Below are 20,984 nucleotides of genomic sequence, written 5' to 3'. Positions count from 1 at the left end.
CCTTCGGCTCTGGTCATGAGGCTCAGTGGGGAGTCTGTTTGTGCCTCTCTTTCTGCCTCTCCTACCACTTGTGCATTCTCTCTCTCTCTCTCTCTCTCTCAAATAAATAAATAAAATCTTAAAAAAAAAAAAACAACAAGAACGACTTGCATACACTGCTGGTAGACATGCAAAATGGTACAGATAATTTGGAAAACAATTTGGTAGTGGTTTCAAACAGTTAAACAAAGATACTTAATTTATAATCTCGCAATTATGCGCTAATTATCTATAAATAGAAATAAAATCATGTTATTTATGTAGACTCATCCGCGAATGTTCACAACAGCATTACTCACAGTAGCCAAAGCCCGGAAATAATCCCAGTATCTGTCAAGTGGTGAGTGGATAAGCACTCTGGGGAACAACCACATAGTAGAATACCACTCGGCAGCAAAATGAAGTGCGATCCTGACCCATGCAGCAATGGGGAGGAATCTGAAAATTGCCATCCTTAAGGAAAGAAAGCAGACACAATTACTACATGTTCTGTCATTTTGTTTTTATGAAACTTGTGGAAAAGGGAAAGTTAGCCAGGCAGAAAGCTTACAAGTGTTTGTCTGAGCCAGGTTGGGAACAAGTAATTAACTGCACATGTATACAAGGTAACACTTTGAGGTGATAGAAATATTCTAAAATTGGATCATAGGGATGGTTGTACAAATGTTTAAATTTGGTAAAACAGCTGATGGCTTTCTTAAAATGGGTGAATTGGATGGTATGTAAATTATGTAGCAGAGTAAAACTTCTTAAAAAATATTTAAGTCTACAGATGAACATAGATCAAAGAAAGGAAAAATTAAATGAGATAAAAACAGAGAGGGAGGCAAACCATGAGAGACTCTAACTCTAGGGAACAAACTGAGGGTTGGTGGAGGGAAGGGGGTTGGGGGATGGGGTAGTTGGGTGATCAGCATTAAGGAGGGCACTTGAAGTAACGAGCACTGGATATATTGTATCTAACTAATGAATCACTAAATTCTACCTGTGAAACTAATATAATACACTATGTGTTACTAACTTGAATTTAAATTTTTAAAAAATTAAGTCTTCCTCTGGACTCAATGAACCAGGGTTTCCTGGTATTATTATTATTATTATTATTATTTTAATTGTGGGAAAATGCACATAACATACTAAGTCAAGCCTGCTGTGTTTCAGGCTGAATTGCTCCGTATTTGCAACCCATTATACTAAGTCAAGCCTGCTGTGTTTCAAGCTTGGTCACAGCGAGATCCTGCATTCTTTAAGAGCAATGGGTGAGGGGCGCCTGGGTGGCTCAGTGGGTTAAAGCCCCTGCTTCAGCTCAGGTCATGATCTCAGGGTCCTGGGATTGAGCCCCACATCCAGCTCTCTGCTCAGCGGGGAGCCTGCTTCCTCCCTCTCTGCCTGCTTCTCTGCCTCCTTGTGATCTATTTGTCAAATAAATAAACAAAATCTTAAAAAAAAAATGCCATTTTAACCATTTTTAACCATACAGTTCAGTGGCATGAAGTACATCACCACCATCCATCCACAGAATATTTTCCTCATCACAAACTGAAACCCTGTACCCATTAAACAATAAATCCAAGCCCCTCCCCCCATTCTTGGCACCCACCATTGCACTTTCATGTCTGTGAATTCGCCTGCTCTAAGTACTTCAAGTAAATGGTATAGAATGTGATTTCGTTGGTGTCTGGCTTATTTCAAAGCATAATGGTTTCAGGGTTCGTTTATGTTGTAGTATGTGTCAGAATTTCGTTCCTTTTGAAGAAATGAATTTTTATTCCATTGCCTGTACGTGCAACATTTTGTTTATCCATTCATCTGTCAATGAACATTTGGCTTATTTCTTCTTTTTGGCTATTGTGACTAATGCTACTAAGAACATCGGTGTACCCTGGTACTCTTTTTAAAATGTGTAACTTTTCTTCTGGAAGAAGAGAATCCATGGCTTTAATTATATGTTCAAAGGGTTTTGTGATCCAAATTCTAGCCATGTGGCTGACTACAGAGCACATAAATAAATAGAGGTTTCATGAAACTTTTTTTCCCTGAATGGGGAATGAGTTCTAGCAACTCCAAAGGTAATATACTTACTAGAATTAAGGGACAACACAGAGACATTGACTATCTTATTAACCCTTTGTTATGCACCAGGTTCTGTACCAAACACTTTCTATTCATCTGTAGTACTTAGCTCTTAGGACACACTTGTGATACATACTTGTGAAGCCATGGGCAACAAATAATGTGTGCAAGGGCAGTAGAGAACTCTTTCCAAACTCAACTTTTTTTCTGGTGCAAAGCTATGTCTGCAAACTATTCTCAACACTACCTCTGGAGAGATACTGTTGATTGGCTTGAGTAGTTTGAAAATGGCTATAAGTTGGCAATGCATTTTAGGAAAGACTGATGCTTTAGTTCTGGAAACAAAGCAAATATGTAGTATACTTTGGAGACTAGTGAGCAGAATCTGGTAACTAGAAGGAAAATTTACGACTCAAGCAGTGATTATGTTTTCAGTCTGATTGGGGACTTTCTTATGCAAAAACCAAGCCCCTTGAAATCAATCCAGTTCTATCCAAACTAAATCTTCTTAAAAGTCCTTGTACCTTCTTCCCCACATCTGGCGCAGAGAGGAAAGGCCACTTTACCATAGGCCTAGGAAATTTTTGGCTCAGACACCTCCTTTTTGAGAATTCTCTCTGTGATTCCTAGGCAGGTGTCAGGAAAGCAGATACAAGAAGCTGTGTGTGTTTCTACCCCTACGTCAAAGTGGTCTTTCCCACCAAAACATTGACGTTAGCCTGGAAGCAAGTCAGGCAGCCCTTCTATGGATGGAGATTGCATTCAGATGCAAATAAAATTCTTCAGGGATACTGTGGTTGTCCTAGCTTTGACAGCTGCTTCCTCACCTGGGTTTTCAAATAACTCCCTGGGCAGAAGCTAATTTATTCTCCTGTTAAAATACAGACGTCTGTCTGTTCCTTTCCAGGGCTTTGTTTTCTGAGCCTTAGTTCCTATTAATAGAGAATTTGGGGATGAATACCAAGAACGGAAGAAACCGCTCAAGTATGAGGCTCTCTTATAGCCCACGAATCTGATCAAAAGTGTCAGTTTGGAGAACAGAGCAGAACAGAGGATGAATACATATAGGATTTTATAAAAGCAACGTGGCTCATGGTAGGCAGGCTGAATTGCTCCGTATTTGCAACCCATTATACTAAGTCAAGCCTGCTGTGTTTCAAGCTTGGTCACAGCGAGATCCTGCATTCTGTAAGAGCAATGGGTGAGGGGCGCCTGGGTGGCTCAGTGGGTTAAGCCGCTGCCTTCGGCTCAGGTCATGATCTCAGGGTCCTGGGATCGAGTCCCACATCGGGCTCTCTGCTCAGCAGGGAGCCTGCTTCCTTCTCTCTCTCTCTGCCTGCCTCTCAGTGTACTTGTAATTTCTCTCTGTCAAATAAATAAATAAAATCTTAAAAAAAAAAAAAAAAAGAGCAATGGGTGAGGGGTGCCTGGGTGGCTCAGTGGGTTAAAGCCCCTGCTTCAGCTCAGGTCATGATCTCAGGGTCCTGGATTGAGCCCCACATCCAGCTCTCTGCTCAGCGGGGAGCCTGCTTCCTCCCTCTCTGCCTGCTTCTCTGCCTCCTTGTGATCTCTCTATTTGTCAAATAAATAAACAAAATCTTAAAAAAAAAAAAAAAGCAACAGGTGAATTGCCATCATCTTTGGATCCCCTTCCCACCCATCCTCAAACACCCAAGCTTTCTTTTGGCAATAATGCTTCAGCAGTGTTTCTGCTTACTTTTTAAAGACGTCATCAGGGATAACATAATATTTAGTTTACCCTCTTTAAGTGATGTTGAGATTGACAAGTAGTATCTCCCCCCCTCCCATGGACTGATGATATACCCAGAAAAATATCTCAAGAGGATTACCTTTGTGTCACTGAGGTCTGTGCTTTCCACAAACCCACAGGGAAGTTAACAGACTGTTCTTGTTTTAGTTCTACATCCATTAAAAGGATCAGAGGGATGTTCTCAAAGGGGAAAGAGATCTAATTTGTTCTATTAGAGAAAGGGAGGACTTGTTAGAGGTATCCTGGTCACTGGAAAATAATAGGTTCTGAGTTGTAAGGGAGCAAATAGCACTCTCCCTGCAGGGGCCAGGCTCTCAGGGAGCAGCTGGTTGTCTGAAGTTCATGGAGGCTGGGCACTCAGCATCATGTTTTTGAGAGCTGCATTAAGGATCCACATAATGAACTTGCATTATGACTGGCGTCTCTGTACACCCAGTGACCTTGAAGAGCCCTCACCTGCTTGACGATAGCATGGTATGGCAGAGGGTGATGATGAATATAAGTGTAGATCAGTAATCAATAATCAATAACCATGTGCTTATCCCCACATGGGCTGCAGAAGCTCAGCCTTTGTACCACCACAGGAGGAAGAGGCAGCCACCAACACGGTTTGTATCGCATGTCCTAAGGACTTCAGTGAGTGAGGCTTTGGGGCCAGATTGGCTTTGACCTAGCGAGGGTATGGTCATTATAGCCAACATTTCCTGATGTTTCTATATGGGCCGGGAACTGTTTCAAGCACTTATATTTACTAACAGAATTAATCCTTATATTTCACACATGAGGACCTGTGGTTCAGAGACATTAAGTAACTTATCCAAGTTAGCACAACTAGCAGGTGCCGAGCCAGGACTGGGAGCTCAAACAGTACTCTGGTCCTGAATCTGTGCTGCTCATGTAGAGGAGGCATGATTTCTGTCCATTAGACATTTAAGAGAGTGATGGCCGGGTGGTTCAGTCAGTTAAGAGTCTGCCTTCGGCTCAGGTAATGATCCCAGGGTCCTGGGATTGAGCCCCGCATTCCGCTTCCTGCTCGACAAGGAACCAGCTTCTCCCTCTGCCTCCTGCTCCCCTTGCTTGTGCTCCCTCTCTCTCTTTCTCTGACAAATAAGTAAAATCTTAAAAATAAAAAAAAAAGGAGAGAAGGAGGAGGAGGGGGAGAAGAGGAAGAAGATGAAGAAGAAGATGAAGGAGAAGAAGAAGGAGATGGAGAAGAAGTTATTTAAGAGTAAGGATGAGACCCTTTCTTAGCAAATGAGACTCTGCCCCTCCCCCATCCCCACCCAAACCTTTTTTCAGGAAATATGTCAATGATTCTCTTGATTTACCCTCAGGTAATGGTAGGAATAATGTTTAGATTGACAGACAGGTGTTGCCCTGGACTGAGGTCCCCTGGAAGCCATCAGTGCTCCACTCATAGTTGTAAGGAGTATCTTGGATACTGAAGAATGAAGTCTTCTTATTTCTCCTCTCTTTCCCCCACATCTGTGTTCTTATTCCCAAGACTCTGGTCTGCCCACTGATAGTCTAGACAGCAGGGAATGGCTGAATACCCAACATCTGCAGAGCCTAGTAGATTCCAACAGCCACGCATGTCCTGCAAATGGAGTCTTACTCAGAAAGGGTAGATACAGTCAGGTCCTTGGTCCTGTTTCTTCTATCAGGCAGTACTTGTGTATTTCTTCCTCTTTTTCTTACCTCCTATCTTCCAAAATTTTCTGAGAAGAAGCCCGTTCAGCCCCAGACAACTCAGCCATTTCAAATACCGTCCTGCCCTCTCACAAACAGCTTTACACTCAAGTGAACAGCACGGCTTGGGAGGTCTGTGGTGCTACTGGATGACCACCGGACCCTGCCCAAAACCCATGTACCCCATGCCCACGCTGGGTCTCATGGGGTACATTGTCACATCACATAAGATTTATTGCCTCTGAGCCTTTCAAGAGCAAGAGGGGCATTCCATTTTCCTACCTTCTCACCCTGTGATTTCCACCCCATTCTTTTTTTGGGGGGGGGTCTTTTCTTTTATTTATTTATTTTTTTAATATAATTTTTTATTTTTTATAAACATATATTTTTATCCCCAGGGGTACAGGTCTGTGAATCACCAGGTTTACACACTTCACAGCACTCACCAAAAAACATACCCTCCCCAATGTCCATAATACCACCCCCTTCTCCCAAACCCCCTCCCCCCAGCAACCCTCAGTTTGTTTTGTGAGATTAAGAGTCACTTATGGTTTGTCTCCCTCCCAATCCCATCTTCTTTCATTTATTCTTCTACCCACTTAAGCCCCCATGTTGCATCACCACTTCCTCATATCAGGGAGATCATAATGGATGAAGGACCTCAATGTGCGAAAGGAATCCATCAAAATCCTTGAGGAGAACACAGGCAGCAACCTCTTTGACCTCAGCCGCAGCAACATCTTCCTAGGAACAACGCCAAAGGCAAGGGAAGCAAGGGCAAAAATGAACTATTGGGATTTCATCAAGATCAAAAGCTTTTGCACAGCAAAGGAAACAGTTCACAAAATCAAAAGACAACTGACAGAATGGGAGAAGATATTTGCAAACGACATATCAGATAAAGGACTAGTGTCCAGAATCTATAAAGAACTTAGCAAACTCAACACCCAAAGAACAAATAATCCAATCAAGAAATGGGCAGAGGACATGAGCAGACATTTCTGCAAAGAAGACATCCAGATGGCCAACAGACACATGAAAAAGTGCTCCATATCACTCGGCATCAGGGAAATACAAATCAAAACCACAATGAGATATCACCTCACACCAGTCAGAATGGCTAAAATCAACAAGTCAGGAAATGACAGATGCTGGCGAGGATGCGGAGAAAGGGGAACCCTCCTACACTGTTGGTGGGAATGCAAGCTGGTGCAGCCACTCTGGAAAACAGCATGGAGGTTCCTCAAAATGTTGAAAATAGAACTGCCCTATGACCCAGCAATTGCACTATTGGGCATTTACCCTAAAGATACAAACGTAGTGATCCAAAGGGGCACGTGTACTCGAATGTTTATAGCAGCAATGTCCACAATAGCCAAACTATGGAAAGAACCTAGATGTCCATCAACAGATGAATGGATCAAGAAGATGTGGTATATATACACAATGGAATACTATGCAGCCATCAAAAGAAATGAAATCTTGCCATTTGCGACAACATGGATGGAACTAGAGCGTATCATGCTTAGCGAAATAAGTCCACCCCATTCTTAATATCAGTTTATGTGGCCTAACCAAAAGAAGAGCTGAAGAAAATCGAGAGTGTTTTCTGCAGAGAGCCCTCAGTTCCCCTTTTATCTTTTCACTCTCCTCCATCTTGCTACCTGAACCCCTCTTGTCCTTCCACCTCATTGTGTTTTATTCCCTCCATTTTGCTTTTCCTTTATTTCTGTACCAGTGCCTTCTTTGTATTTTTTAGAAGATTTATTTATTTATTGGAGAGAGAGAGAAAGACTATATGAGTGTGCAAGCAGGGGGGAGAGGCAAGGAGAGAGGGCAAGAGAGAGAGAATCCTCAAGCAGACTCCCAGCTGAGCACAGAGCCTGACTCCGGGCTCATTCCAATCACCACCACTGAACCTCCCAGGACTGATGATATACCCAGTGCCTTTAGAAGAACACTGGATGGCTAAACAAATAGCTTTTAAATCCTTCAGATTCTTCATGGTTTTAATGGTTACCTCGTAAATACAAATTTAATTTCTTCAGAACTGCCTTGTTACCTCAGTATATGAAGTTGTTGTAATAAGAATGGGTTGGAGGAGTATCAGAGGTGGGTCAGGAGATCAGTTCTGAAGGTCCTGCTCTGTCCCAGCAAGAGATGGAGGTGGCTTGGAGAATGAGGACAGAAAAGCCCAAAAACATTTAGGTATGAGAGTGAGACAGGCAACTCTGTATGGGGAAACTCTTGCTTAAGAAAACACCTACAAGTGGAAATTTAGGTTTGGTCCATTTCTAACATAAAAGCAATCAGAGCTAGTGTCATTCATACTCAGTAGCAAAGAGCAGTGATAATCACATTTTTGTGCAGCTGCCTTCTGCAGGGATAGGAAAACAGCAAATATACCATATGTGAATAATGAGGCAAACTATTTGTCCCAGTGGCAAAATAAATTTATAATTTTTAAAACATGCTCATGGGAGAAATATTCTTGCAGTACTATAGGCTTATAATTTGTTGTTTGGGAAAAAAAATAAAACTTGGTTTTTTTAGGTACTTATTTCATAAGTGAATAATAAAAGGAACCAGGCAGCTGGGCTTTCACTGGAAGTGAGGCTATGCTTGAATTGTAACTCACAAGGACATAAGGTCAAAGGAAGACCTCCCAAATGCCAAATCTCAAAACAGAAGGAAAGAAGTCACCATGAGTGACAGTAAAAATAATAAGCAGTATAATTTTATCTCCAAGAGCTTCATATATTAGAATAGTAATGTGCAAATTGTAAGTGTTAAATAGTTTAATTGAATTGGGAATTTAAAACATGAATAAGGGATGATAGAATATTTGAAAATAACGCTAAAGGAAATTAATTATAGGAATAAAAAATTTATAACTGACATTATATATATGTACATATATATATGTATATTTGGGGGGGGAGAGCACATGTAAGTGGAGTCAGGGGAGGGGCAAAGAGGAAGGGAGAGAGAATCTTAAGCAGGCTCCATGCCCAGTGCAGAGCCAATGTGGGGATTGATCTCAGGACCCTCAGATCACGATCTGAGCTGAAACCAAGAATCAGATGCTTAACCGACTGAACAATCTTCAAAAGATACTTTAAATAGCAGATTAGACAATTCTTCAGAGAGAGTTGGTGAACTGAAAAATGAATCTGGAGAACTTACCAGGATTCCAGAGAAACTAAGAGATCTGAAACATAAAGATAAGGACATGGAGGAAAGACTGAGAAGCACTATCAAGTAGCTGATTGAAAGTCAAGGAAGAATGGATGAAACACAGTATTTGATGAGATAAATACTAAAAATATCCAGAAAAGGTAAGAAGAAGAAGAAGAAGAAGAAGAAGAACCCTCTGCATCAAGAAGCCCAAAGCATGTTAAGAATATAAATAATAGTAATAATAATAATAAGCCCAGTAAAACTGCAAAACACAAAAAAGAGAAAACAAAAAAGATATTAAAGATTTTCAGAAAGAGGCACCTAAGTGGCTCAGTTAGTCGAGCATCAGACTCTTGATTTCATCTCATGTCATGACCTTGGAGTCCTGTGATCAAACCTCCCCTGGGACTCCAGACTCAGCAGGGAGTCTGCTGAAGATTCTCTCTCTCTCCCTCTCCCTCAGTCCTTCCCCCAACTCACTCCAAATAAATACATACATACTTGCATACATATATACATATATACATACTTAAAAAACATAAAGAGTCCCAGAATAAAAAACCAGACTGTCTATGAAGAAATGACAGACTTATATGTGAATTTTCAGTAGCATTTGTGGAGAAAGACAGTGAAATAATGATTTCAAAATTCTGAAGGGAATCCAAATAAATTATTGTTGAAGGAAGAGAGGGGAGTAAATCCATTTTTATTAAAACAAAACTGACAGTGTTGACTCAAGTGACTCTAACATAATTTCTGAAAGAAATACTTCAGTAAAAGAAAATAATCTCGAAGTCCTCAGATGTAAGAAAAAATAACAAATTGGCTTACGCAATCATAATAACAATGTCTAATTGTGAAGGTAGAACATAGCACCAAAATATTGGAAAAGATAAAATGCTATGATGGAGTAATGGAATTGAAATTAATATTATATGTTAACTTCAATTCCACTCCTATTTTTTAAAAGATTTTATTTATTTATTTGACAGATCACAAGTAGGCAGAGAGGCAGGCAGAGAGAGAGGGGGAAGCAGGCTCCCTGCTGAGCAGAGAGCCTGATTCGGGTCTCAATCCCAGGACCCTGAGACCATGACCTGAAGGCAGAGGCTTAACCCACTGAGCCACCCAGGTGCCCCCAATTCCACTACTATTAATTTATTGTTCCTAGACATTGACTTCAGGTTTGTAGTAAAATATGCATGTATTTAGATGTTACTTAAAAAAAATAACTGGTGTGTAGCTTATAAAACAGTAGAGTGGAAAGGGAATATAAAAATTCAATAAATATATTCAAAGTCAAATGAGAAACTAACGAACATGAAAGGAGAGGCATAGAGAAAGCAAAAAAAATGTTAGAAATCATAATATGCAATATATATATATATATACATACACTGACAGCAAATTTTTAAGATAAAAAACAAAACTAGCTATATGCTACTTAAAAGAAATTATTCTACAAATAGAAAGACACCAAAAGGTTGAAAATTTTTAAAATGGAAAAATACATATTGGATACATTTTACTTTAAAAATGTAGTATTTTGCCATTTAATAGTAGAATTCTGTCCTAGCTTGAGATTTTAAGGTATATTTAAATTTAAAGTAAATTATTAAATTTATTGATCTGCAGATACAGAACACACTAACAAAAAATTTTATGAGTTTCAATTCACTAGTACATTTACAAGTACACACAATACATACATATAATCATAGTTAAAAAAAAGCCTTGACATATAAGAAGTAAAATTTGACGGATAAACAAAAGAAACTGAAAGACTCACCAATACGGGAAATATGTCAATATATCTCTCTTAATAACTAATTGATCAGTTAGAGAAAATAAGTAAGGATGTAGAACAGAGGTGGAAAACTATGGCCCACAAATGAAAATGTCACGTGTTTTTGTGAATATAGTTTTATAGGCACAGAGATATGACCATTGTTTATGTACTGTTTATGAACACTTCCCTGCTAAAATAGTACAGTTGAGGAATTGTTAACACAGACAGTATCATCCTCTAAAATATTTACTATCTGGTCTTTTACAGAAAAAAATTTAACAGCCAGTGATATAAAAAAATCAATTAATATTTTTTAAAAATAATGTTGGGTTATATGAAATAAAATACCCAGATTATAACAATTTAGTCAGGTGAGATTTGACAATTGTAAACACCTGTGTAATTACCACTCAAAACAAGATTTAGAACATTTCCATCATCCCCAGAAAGTTCCCTTCTGACCATGTTTAATTTCCTCATTTCTTATTATCCATTCCACCTCTCCAGAGGCAATGATTTTCTTCTATGTATCACTGTAGATTAGTTTTACTTATGATGGTATCATATAGTATGTACCTTTTTCTGTCTGGCTTTTATCACTTTTTTAATGTCATGTTTTTTTAGATTCAACTGTGTATGTCCCAGTTATTGTCAAGTAATATTCCATTTTGTGATAATTCCACAATTTGTTTACCTGTTCTCTTGTTGATGGGTATTTGGATGACACTCAGTTCTGGTCATTGTAAATAAGACTGTTAGGAGCATACATAGAAAAGTCTTTTTGAGGACATATGTTCTATTTCATGAGTAAATATCCAGGGAAACTGGGTTACGGGGTAGACAGATGTTAATTTTATAAGAAACTGACAAAGAGCTTTTTAAATGTGTTATTCTCATCAGCAAAAGATAGCCTCAGCCACCTTTGAGTTCAGTTGCCACATGAATATGAAATGCTGTCACATAGTGGTTATAATTTGCCCTTCCCTGTTGACTTGTAATGCTGAGCAATTTGTTATGTGCTTATGAGCCATCCTATGTCTTCTTTTGAGAATTATCTACTTGAGATTTTTGTCTGTTTTATATTAGCTTATTTGTGCATGTTTTTAATTATTTATAATTTTCCCCTTATATTCTGCACCTAAGTAATTTGAGATATATAGATATCTATAGATATGTAGATATGTAGAGTTATGTAGATATCTAGATATTTATTTATATATCTATAGATATGTAGATATATATAGATCTATATATCTACAGATATATCTGTAGATATGTATATATCATGTATATATATCATATATATGTATCTATGTATACACATATATATATAAATATATAAATTGTATATCTGGTCTCCTTATATTTTGCTTGGCTACCCATTTTTTGACATACAATGTATTATTTGTTTCAGGGGTACAGGTCTTTGAATCATCAGACACAATTCACAGTGGTCACCATAGCACAGACCCTCCCCAATGTCCATCACCCAGCCACCCTACCCCCTCCACTCCAGCAACCCTCAGTTTGTTTCCTGAGATTAAGAGTCTCTTAGGGTTTGTCTCTCTCTCTGGGACATCTTTTGATTAGCAGCATATTTGACTTTAGTTAATCCAATTTATCAAGTATTTTCTTTTATGACTAATGTTCTTTATTTCACCTGTGGACATAATATTCACATTTAGATCTATCTCTAAGTGTTAAAGAAGATCTATAGTTCTATAATACAAGTCCTTCATGTAAATTCATGGCAGAATTAGAAACAAAAATGACCTAACTACTGATTTATTCCCTGCTCCTTTTGGTAAGAGGTGTATTTTTTATATCTTGGTGAGCATGTGTGTCACAAGGGTCATTCCTTTACTCAATAAAACATTATCCAATAGGGGTGCCTAGGTGGCTCAGTCAGTTAAGCATCTGCCTTTGGCACTGGTCATGATCTCAGCATCCTGGGATCCAGCAACATGTCAGGTTCCCCATTCAGTAGAGAGTCTGCTTCTCCCTCTCCCTCTGCTCCTTCCCCTGCTTGTTTTCTCTCTCTCAAATAAATAAATAAAATCTTTAAAAAATTATTTAGTGTTTGATGTGACAAGTACACAATATTATCTGGGAATAATTGTGAGCAATAATTATGCCCTACAAATTGCAATCTCTATTTCCCAAATCATTATTTGAATTTCAAAAATGTATTTCCATTACTGAATGTATGTCTTAGGATTATAAAAGTAAAATAATGTCCAAAGGTTTTGTAGAAAAAAATAAGCTTTTTTTCATGTTTCTCATTTACCTTTCTTTAGGAAGACTCACTATATACCTCTTGCAGATTTCTTCCAACATCAGAAACATTATAAAAAGATCACCCTGGGAAGCCTCCCATAGGAAAGTCCACTTGGAAATTCTCCTATTTAAAATTAAGCAAATGGGGATCAGTAATGAGAGGGACTTCCACCTATACCCCAAGGTGAAACTCAGGGCAGTGCCATTTCCAGGAACATATTAGGAGTACACCACTCTTAGCTTTTAGCTTCTTCTCATCCTCCTCCTTTCCTTGTTCCTTAATATTTAAGCCAGAGCCACCTCTGTGCAAACTTCAGCAGAGGAAGACATTCATATATTCTATTTGAAAAGTCTAAGTCTTAGTAGCATGTAGTTTGAGCATTAAAAGTGTTAAAAATTTTTGCCTCACAATGTCAGTATGAAGACTTGCTCCCTAATGCTGTCAATAGTCTCTGAATTTCTGCAATTTTGGAGTGTGGGGAGCAGTTAACAATTGTTTTTCAATCACTATTGCATTCAGAGGAAAAGAGATAGGAATTTAGTTTAGCTTAGATTTGTTTTGGCTTTTTAATTTATTTTTTAATCAGTGGGCAAAGTGTTTGCTATGAAGAAGGTTTGTATTTTTTGAGTCTCCTAAAATATCAAGTCATATTTCTCACGGCACAATTTAACCTCTGAGCTATGTGGTTTAAGCCATTTGTTTATCAGTGGTTAGCGCTGGAGTTTGGTTTCCAGTGGCTTTGGGGAACATGCTCTGACCTTTACTCTTAATAAATTTACCTTCACATCCAAACCTGAGGATGATTTATTAGAATAGTTGGCCAACTTTTCAAACCAACTTTGTTTTGGTTCTTTCCAAGGAGTGAGGAGGGGGGAGAAAGATGTTTCACTGCACATAAAAATAAATCTTTCATTGGGTTGGAAAATATTTGTCCTGGGGAGAGTTAAGACCCAGCTGATTTCACTCCATTTTCCTGTCCAAGGATGAAGTCAGAGGTTAATATCTTGGCCAGTTTCTTCCTGAATAGCACCAAGGGGAATAAAACAATTCTCCCCGGAGCAGGAAGGCTCTGGGTCTCACGTGACTTCAAGATCTCAATGATCTCTTTGGAGTTATTAGGAGTCTATAATGTCTTTTGAGAAGAAATGGTATCATTTTAATTGTAAGTTACACATTATTCTTGGAGTTTATGTTCTAAAGAAGTCATTAAAGATGATAATATAATTTGCAATGGTGGTACATACTGATCACAAAGGACTATATACAAAGTAAAGTAAATACGTGCAAAGTTACTACAAAGCAAGATCATGGGGAAGAGTAGCAGAGAATTTCAGGCATGGAGGGGATGCTGTGTGTTAAATAGAGTCAAGGAAGAACTCTAGAGGAAATTCTGAAAGAGAACACACCAGAGAAGAATGTAGCTGTGCAACAATTTGGGTTGAATATACTAACTAGGCAGAAAGGTCAACAAGTATCAAGGTTACATAATGGACATAGATGTGGGATATTCAAGAAAAAGTCAAAGACTAATGCTGCTGGGACATCATGAGAAGAGAGAGAAAGTGGCAGGAGAGAGAGGTGAGGGATAAGTCATATAATGTCTTCTAGGTCATGGTCAGAGATTCGTTTTAAGTATAAAGGAAAGCTGTAGGAAGGTTTTATGAAGGAAAGAAACATTTATGATATTCATTTTTATTTTTATTTAAAAAAATTTTTTTTACCAAGATTTATTTATTTACTTTTGAGGGAGAGAGAAGGAGAAAGTATGAGTAGGAGAGGCAGACAGAGGGAGAAAAAGAATCTCAAGCAGACCCCATGCTGAGCCCAACATGGGGCTCCATCTCATGGCCCTAAGATCATAACTTGAACTGAAACCAAGAGTTGGATGCTTAACTGACTGCCCTTATGATATTCAATTTTAAAAGATATTTATGTCTTCTGTGTGTAGAAATTTCTGTAGGGAGTCAAGATCAAGGGTCAGGCAGAACAGACAGGACAGGTGAGGCAGCCAGGTAAGAGACGAGGTATAAAACAATGGCAGCCTGGACTGGAGATCCTGCTGTGGGGTGGTAACGTGTCAGAGGCAGAACACACCCTGAGGAAAGAACTGACAACATTTGCCAGTGGATTAGATTTGCAGAATAAGGCAAAGTTTTTGGCGAACATCATGGGAAGAATGAAAATAATACTTCATTGCTTTGGAAACAAGTTTAGGAGGAAAAAACAAAAATTTTCTTATTAGTCTTATAAAATTAGTTTGATATGCCTAAGTGATAGCCAAGTGGAAATGTGAAGTGGGGCATATAAATTTCCAAGTCTGAATTCACCAAAGAAGTGAGGGCCAAAGATGTAATTCTAGGAGACACCACGTTAGAGATGGTGTTTATGGTCAGGTTTCTGAGTGAAGGAGAAAATGCATGCAAAAAACAGTAGACTAGGAACTGATCTTGGAGAAGTCCAGCATTTGGAAGTCAGAAGAGAAGGGAGTCAGCAAAGAAGAATGGGAAGAGATGGACAGCCAGCCAGGACAAAAACAAGGAAAGTGGGATGTTCCTGAAGTCAAAGTGAAGATAGCTCCTTAAGGACAGGCAGTCCCAAATCAGAAGCTGTATGAGAATTGAGTAAGATGAAGAGAGAGAATTGATGACGAGATTTAGTGAGATAAATGTCATTAGTAATGTCATTAGTAACCTTGACAAAAACAATGTCAACACAGTGATGGGAGGAAATCTTAATTAGAATGGATTAATGGTGGACGAATTTTAAGGAAGTGGTGGCAATAAATATAGATTATTTGAAAATTTCTGATGTGAAGTGGGGAGAGAAATGAGGCAGGGCTGGGGATTGAAGGTTTTTTTTTTTTTTATTTTTAAGAATATGAGAATAAAGGGAGGGTTTTTTTGGTTTTTGTTTTGTTTTGTTTTGTTTTTTAAAGACAGAAACTATCACAGCTTGATTCTGTGTTGATGGAATAAATAAACCAAGGGAGAGGGGAAAATTGGCTATTAATCTGGGGAGGAAATTTCTTTGGAGGCCAAGAATGGCTGGTGTCCTCTGTGTAACTAGAGAGAGTGGCAGAGAAGGACTGTTCCAGGAGCAGATCCAGGGAATAAAATCCTGTAGAAACTATTTCATAGGAGGGAATAACGGCCAGAGGGAGGCCTCAGCCATAATTTCCTATCTTTGTAATAAACTGAAAAGATAAAGACACTCCAGAAACTAGAGCAAAATGGAAATTGAAAGGATAATCTTCATGTGTGTTAGGGGTAGACTGTGGAGAAGGACACAAATTTTTCCCTTTACCTACTATGCTCTCTAACTGGCCCTGCAAATGAGACTGACAAAGACAGATTAAGAAGAAGAAAGAGGAGGTGCATCACATGTAGGAACAGGTATAGTCAGTGACAAATAACTCAAAGGCATGATTAGAACATGGGACTTACACAGCATCTCAACCAGAAAACAATGATATTGTAGGAAGTGACAAGAAAAGAAAAGAGGGTTTAGACTATTAGGTGGCAAATTATGGGAAGGTAAATATCTGGGAAGCTAATGGAAGCTAAGTGCTAGTAAAGTTTGTTATGTAGATTTGTTCTGTTGCTTTCTTTGGGCTGATAAGGTCCTTACTTTTCTCTAGTGATTAACTTCTGCCTTCCTGGTAGAAAGGAGAGGGGGGACAGCTTTACAAACATTCTTACTTTGAGGCAGATAGGTGGAGGGTAGGGAGTTTTTCTTCTATCAGGTTCTTTTCAGATGCCTTCATTTTGAAGTACTCCTTTGTCACCCAGTGGCGTATTTTGAGGTGACGTGCTCTGAATTCCTTCCGTAGAACAACTGTACTTAGGGAATCTGGTTACTTCCTAGCTCTAAGGAGAGATCATTTCCAGATTTCACTGGTTGGGCCAGACTTCCACTCAACACCCCTGAGCGGAGTCTCCCACTGCAGCCCTAGAGAGCAGGCTGGCTCCGGGGGGCTTGGGCAGAAGGGACTATAAGTATTGTTTGGATTTACAACAATAGTCTATATTGATTACTTTATTGATTGATATAAGAAAGATCGTGACTATTCTCTTTTTAACTGGTTAATGAGTGAAAGCCAGGCATTGCTTCCAGCATCTGAGGGTGAGGGAAATAGCCTCAGAAAGTATGCCAGTTAGCAAGGACAAACCAGCTGGAGATCAGAAACCTCATAAATCATCCTAAGGAGGATAATCACAATGAGAATAACTAAAAATTGGCTGTATGTATAAAATGTTTTTACAAAATCATGAAAGCTGTTAGATATTTTTCAATTTTAACAGTTTATTATTCTTTTCATTTTTTGAGGAAGAGAAGATAATACAGAAATGTGAATAAAACATTGTATATTGTTTAACAGATTATCATAAGTGACTACCCTTATGACTTCACAGAAGATAAGAAACAGCACTACCAAAAGAACCTATCCCCTTGCCCTGTAATCCACTCTACTCCCTCTCTGCTAGAAAGACAATACTGTGACCTGAGTGATAATCATTGACATGCTTTTCTTTGTAGTTAATCATATCTAGAGGCATCCCCAATGCCTCTTTTCTCTCTCTCTTTCTTTCTCTCTCTCTCTCTCCTCTCTCTCTCTCTCATACACACACACACACACACACACACGTGAAGGCCAAGAAAAATTAAGGCCATCCCACCTCAGGTTTAGCCTTAGCATAAGTAAAGCCATCTTAGCTCCAGCAGCCATCTCAGACCCCTGTGCCCAAGGGCTGAACTTTCCCCTACTTTACTTTAGTTCTAGAGACCCCTACCCTGCTGTAGTAACAGGAAGCCCCACCCTGCTTTTGTTCCAGAAACCCCCACCCTGTTTTAGTAACAGGAACCCATAAATACCCCTGCCTTAACTAAGCTTGGGGTCCAAGTCCCTACTCCACTGTGTCGGGTATACTTGGGCCCAAGCTTAAGCTTGTTAAATAAACCCTCATGTGATGGCATCGGTGGCTCCTTGGTGGTCTCTAGGACGTGAAAACTCGGGTACAACAAGACACACACACACACCCTCCAAGGTATGTCTGTTCCCTTCAGTTTTTATTTGTCTTTTTTGTCTTCATTTCCCCCTGTGGATATGGCCACCTACATCTATATCTCAAAAGAGGAATTTGCAATGACTCCTTTCAAGGGTTGTTTCAAGGGGCTGCAAGGGCAGAAATGAGTATAAGGCGCAATCAACCAGGTACTTGGTGAGGTGTGAACCCAACCTCTATCACATTATTCAACTTCACACTTGAAGAAAGTCATCAAAGTACTGTTTAAGTATGAACATTCTTCCCAAGGAACCTTAGACCTTAAGCAATTTGTTTTCCTAGACTAGCCCTGGAGAAATTGGGGAACTGGAGAAATTAACCACCCTGTGGCACTCACATTTCTAACCCCTCGTTTTGACAGCTGGTACCCTCCTTAGTGCTGCCTGACTCCCCAGCAGGTGATGACTCCTCCTTCAAAGTTTTTGAATTTAACTTTGCAAATCATATTTCCTTCAAAACTTACCAACTCTTTTCCCCTTCCTGGACTGTCTGATCATCAAAGATAATAACCACATGGCCAAAATTTAGTGAAAGTTTTACTATATTTCAAGTATTTTGCTAGGCATTTTATATCTTTGCATGCATTATATATCATTTTATCTTGACATTAATCATACAAGATATGTCCATTATTAATCCTTATTTTACAAATGAGAAAATTAATCATACAAGATATGTCCTTATTATTCTTATTTTACAAATGAGAAAAACTGAAGCCCAGTATAATACACCTAGTAAATGTCAGAATTTTGACCATTGGGAATATGCAATATTCTCCCTAATTATAGGATACTTTCTTTTTTTCATTAGCTAATTCAAGCTCAGGTATACAAGATATTGTACAAATAGTATAACTTGAAGGTAGTAAGTTGGCTAGTGTCTACTCAAGCTACCAAACATAGAAGAGGTATTTTTAGTTAACCGGTACCTCGTAGTAGTTGTGCAGACTATAATGCATAGAAAATGTTGGTTTTATGCCCAAGGATTTATTGCCTCCAGTTATCTTGGATTAGTGCCTCACCAAAGGTAAATTTGAAAGGATAGAAAAAAATTATATAAAATGAAAATTTATCAAGTAATATTTCATTAAGATTTAAACTGATAAAATTAGGAAAGCTGGACATTTTATACAAGTGTAGGGTACTACAGATTTTTCTGTTACTATACATGGATTACAAACTCTGATGGGTCTTACTATAACAAAAATGGATCTAGATAAATTATAATAAACTTTCAAAAAATAGGGTACTCTCGGGGCACCCAGGTGGTTCATTCAGCTGAGCATCTGCCTTCAGCTCAGGTCATGATCCCTGGGTTCTGGGATCCAGCCCCGCTTTAGCCCCACTGCTCAGTGGGGAATTTGTTTCTCTCCCTCCCTCTCCCTGCTGCTCCCTTGCTTGTGCTCTCTCTCTCTATTCAAATTAAAAAAAAAAAAAAAAATCTTAAAAAAAAAGTGTATTCTCAAACAAGGAAAATATACAGATTCAAACAGAAACCAACCACTGAAAACATCAACAACAAACACAGAAACTAATAAACAAATGCAAAATTAGTAATTGACCTACAGATAAATGTCATGGCCTCTCACCAAAGGTAAGGAATAGGAACATGAGACTCCCACATTCATTACGTATCCGATAAGTGAGCTAAAGCAGTCTTGGGTAGATACTAGCACACCGTTCCTGGGTCAATCAAATGCAAACTGTTATCGAGTAAATCATTCATGATTTTACCTCTCAGAACACCACATTTTGAGTTGATACTCATCAGTATCAAGTATCCAAGGAAACGAAGCAATAGCAGAAACAAACATAACATCAATTTAGACACCTCAAAACTTAAGATATCGAATTATCAGATACAGGATATAACGTGTATGAAATGTTTTAAAGAACTAAAACAAAAGAATAAAAATGATAATCAAGTAAGAAGAACATATCCTTAAATTTAAAAACAACCAATGAGCCTTTTATGTTTATGTTAAATTTTTTGTTCATATTAATGTTCTACTTATATATAATTTATAGTAAATTTATATTATCTTAAAAACAAAAAAGAAGGGTTAAATAAAAGACGAAAAAAGAGTTAGTACACTGGAAGATGGATCCAAATAAGTGACCACAAAGGGACACAGAAAAACAAAGAGAGAAAATATAAGAGGGAGATAAATAGACAGAGAGATTAAAATAAGGAAGTTTTAAGACATGGCACCAAAGTCCCAGAATGAGAATGTGGGGAGAATGAAGAAAAGGCTTAATTTGAAGAGATAATGGGTAGGAATTTTCCAGATATGTATAAAAAAATATAAGAAGTAAATATTCAGTAAATTTTTAAAAAGAGAGTTGTCTACTCCAAGGCATATTTTAGTGAACTGGCAGAACCCTGACGACAAATGGAAAATCTTGAATACATGAAGGAGGGAGAGAGAGAAATCAATTGCAATTAAATAACTGGAAAGACAGTATACTTTTGTGGAATGGAAGTCAGAAGAAAGGAAATATCTTTAAAAAGAGAATTCAGAGAAAACTTCTTTTAAATTAATATTGCAGTCCTAGAAAACCTGTGTTCTAAGGATGAGAGGGATAGAGATATTTTCAAAAAAGGAAATTCGGAGTGAGCGTAAGACACATAGACTCTCACTAAAGGACTTCCTAAAGGATTTAATCAGGAAGAAGAAAATGATCTTACAGATATGATGATATAAAAGGGAAAATAATGAAAAGTGAAACTGGTACATGTGAAAGTAAAAAAAAAGAAAAGAAAACAAAAAACACATGGTATAAATAAGTAAAAATAATCTGTGGAGATATCAAAGGATCAAAAGGGGCACCTGGGTGGCTCAAATGGTTGAGCATCTGCCTTAGGCCCAGGTCATGATCTTCAGGTCCTGGGATCCAGCTGCATACTGAACTGAGCTCCCTGCTCAGTGGGGAGTCTGCTTCTCCCTCTTGCTTTGCCCAGATATCTCTCTATCTTTCTCTCTCTCTCCCAAATGAATAAATAAAATCTTTTTTTAAAAAAAGACAGAAATACAGTACTAGATATGAATAGGATGTAAGTTATCTTTATCCTTCCCGGAGGGACACAGGGTAAGACCTGGTG

This window comes from Mustela nigripes, chromosome 1 (genome assembly GCF_022355385.1).
Source record: "Mustela nigripes isolate SB6536 chromosome 1, MUSNIG.SB6536, whole genome shotgun sequence".
Taxonomy (NCBI): Eukaryota; Metazoa; Chordata; class Mammalia; order Carnivora; family Mustelidae; genus Mustela; species Mustela nigripes.
This window is presented reverse-complemented; position numbering follows the sequence as displayed.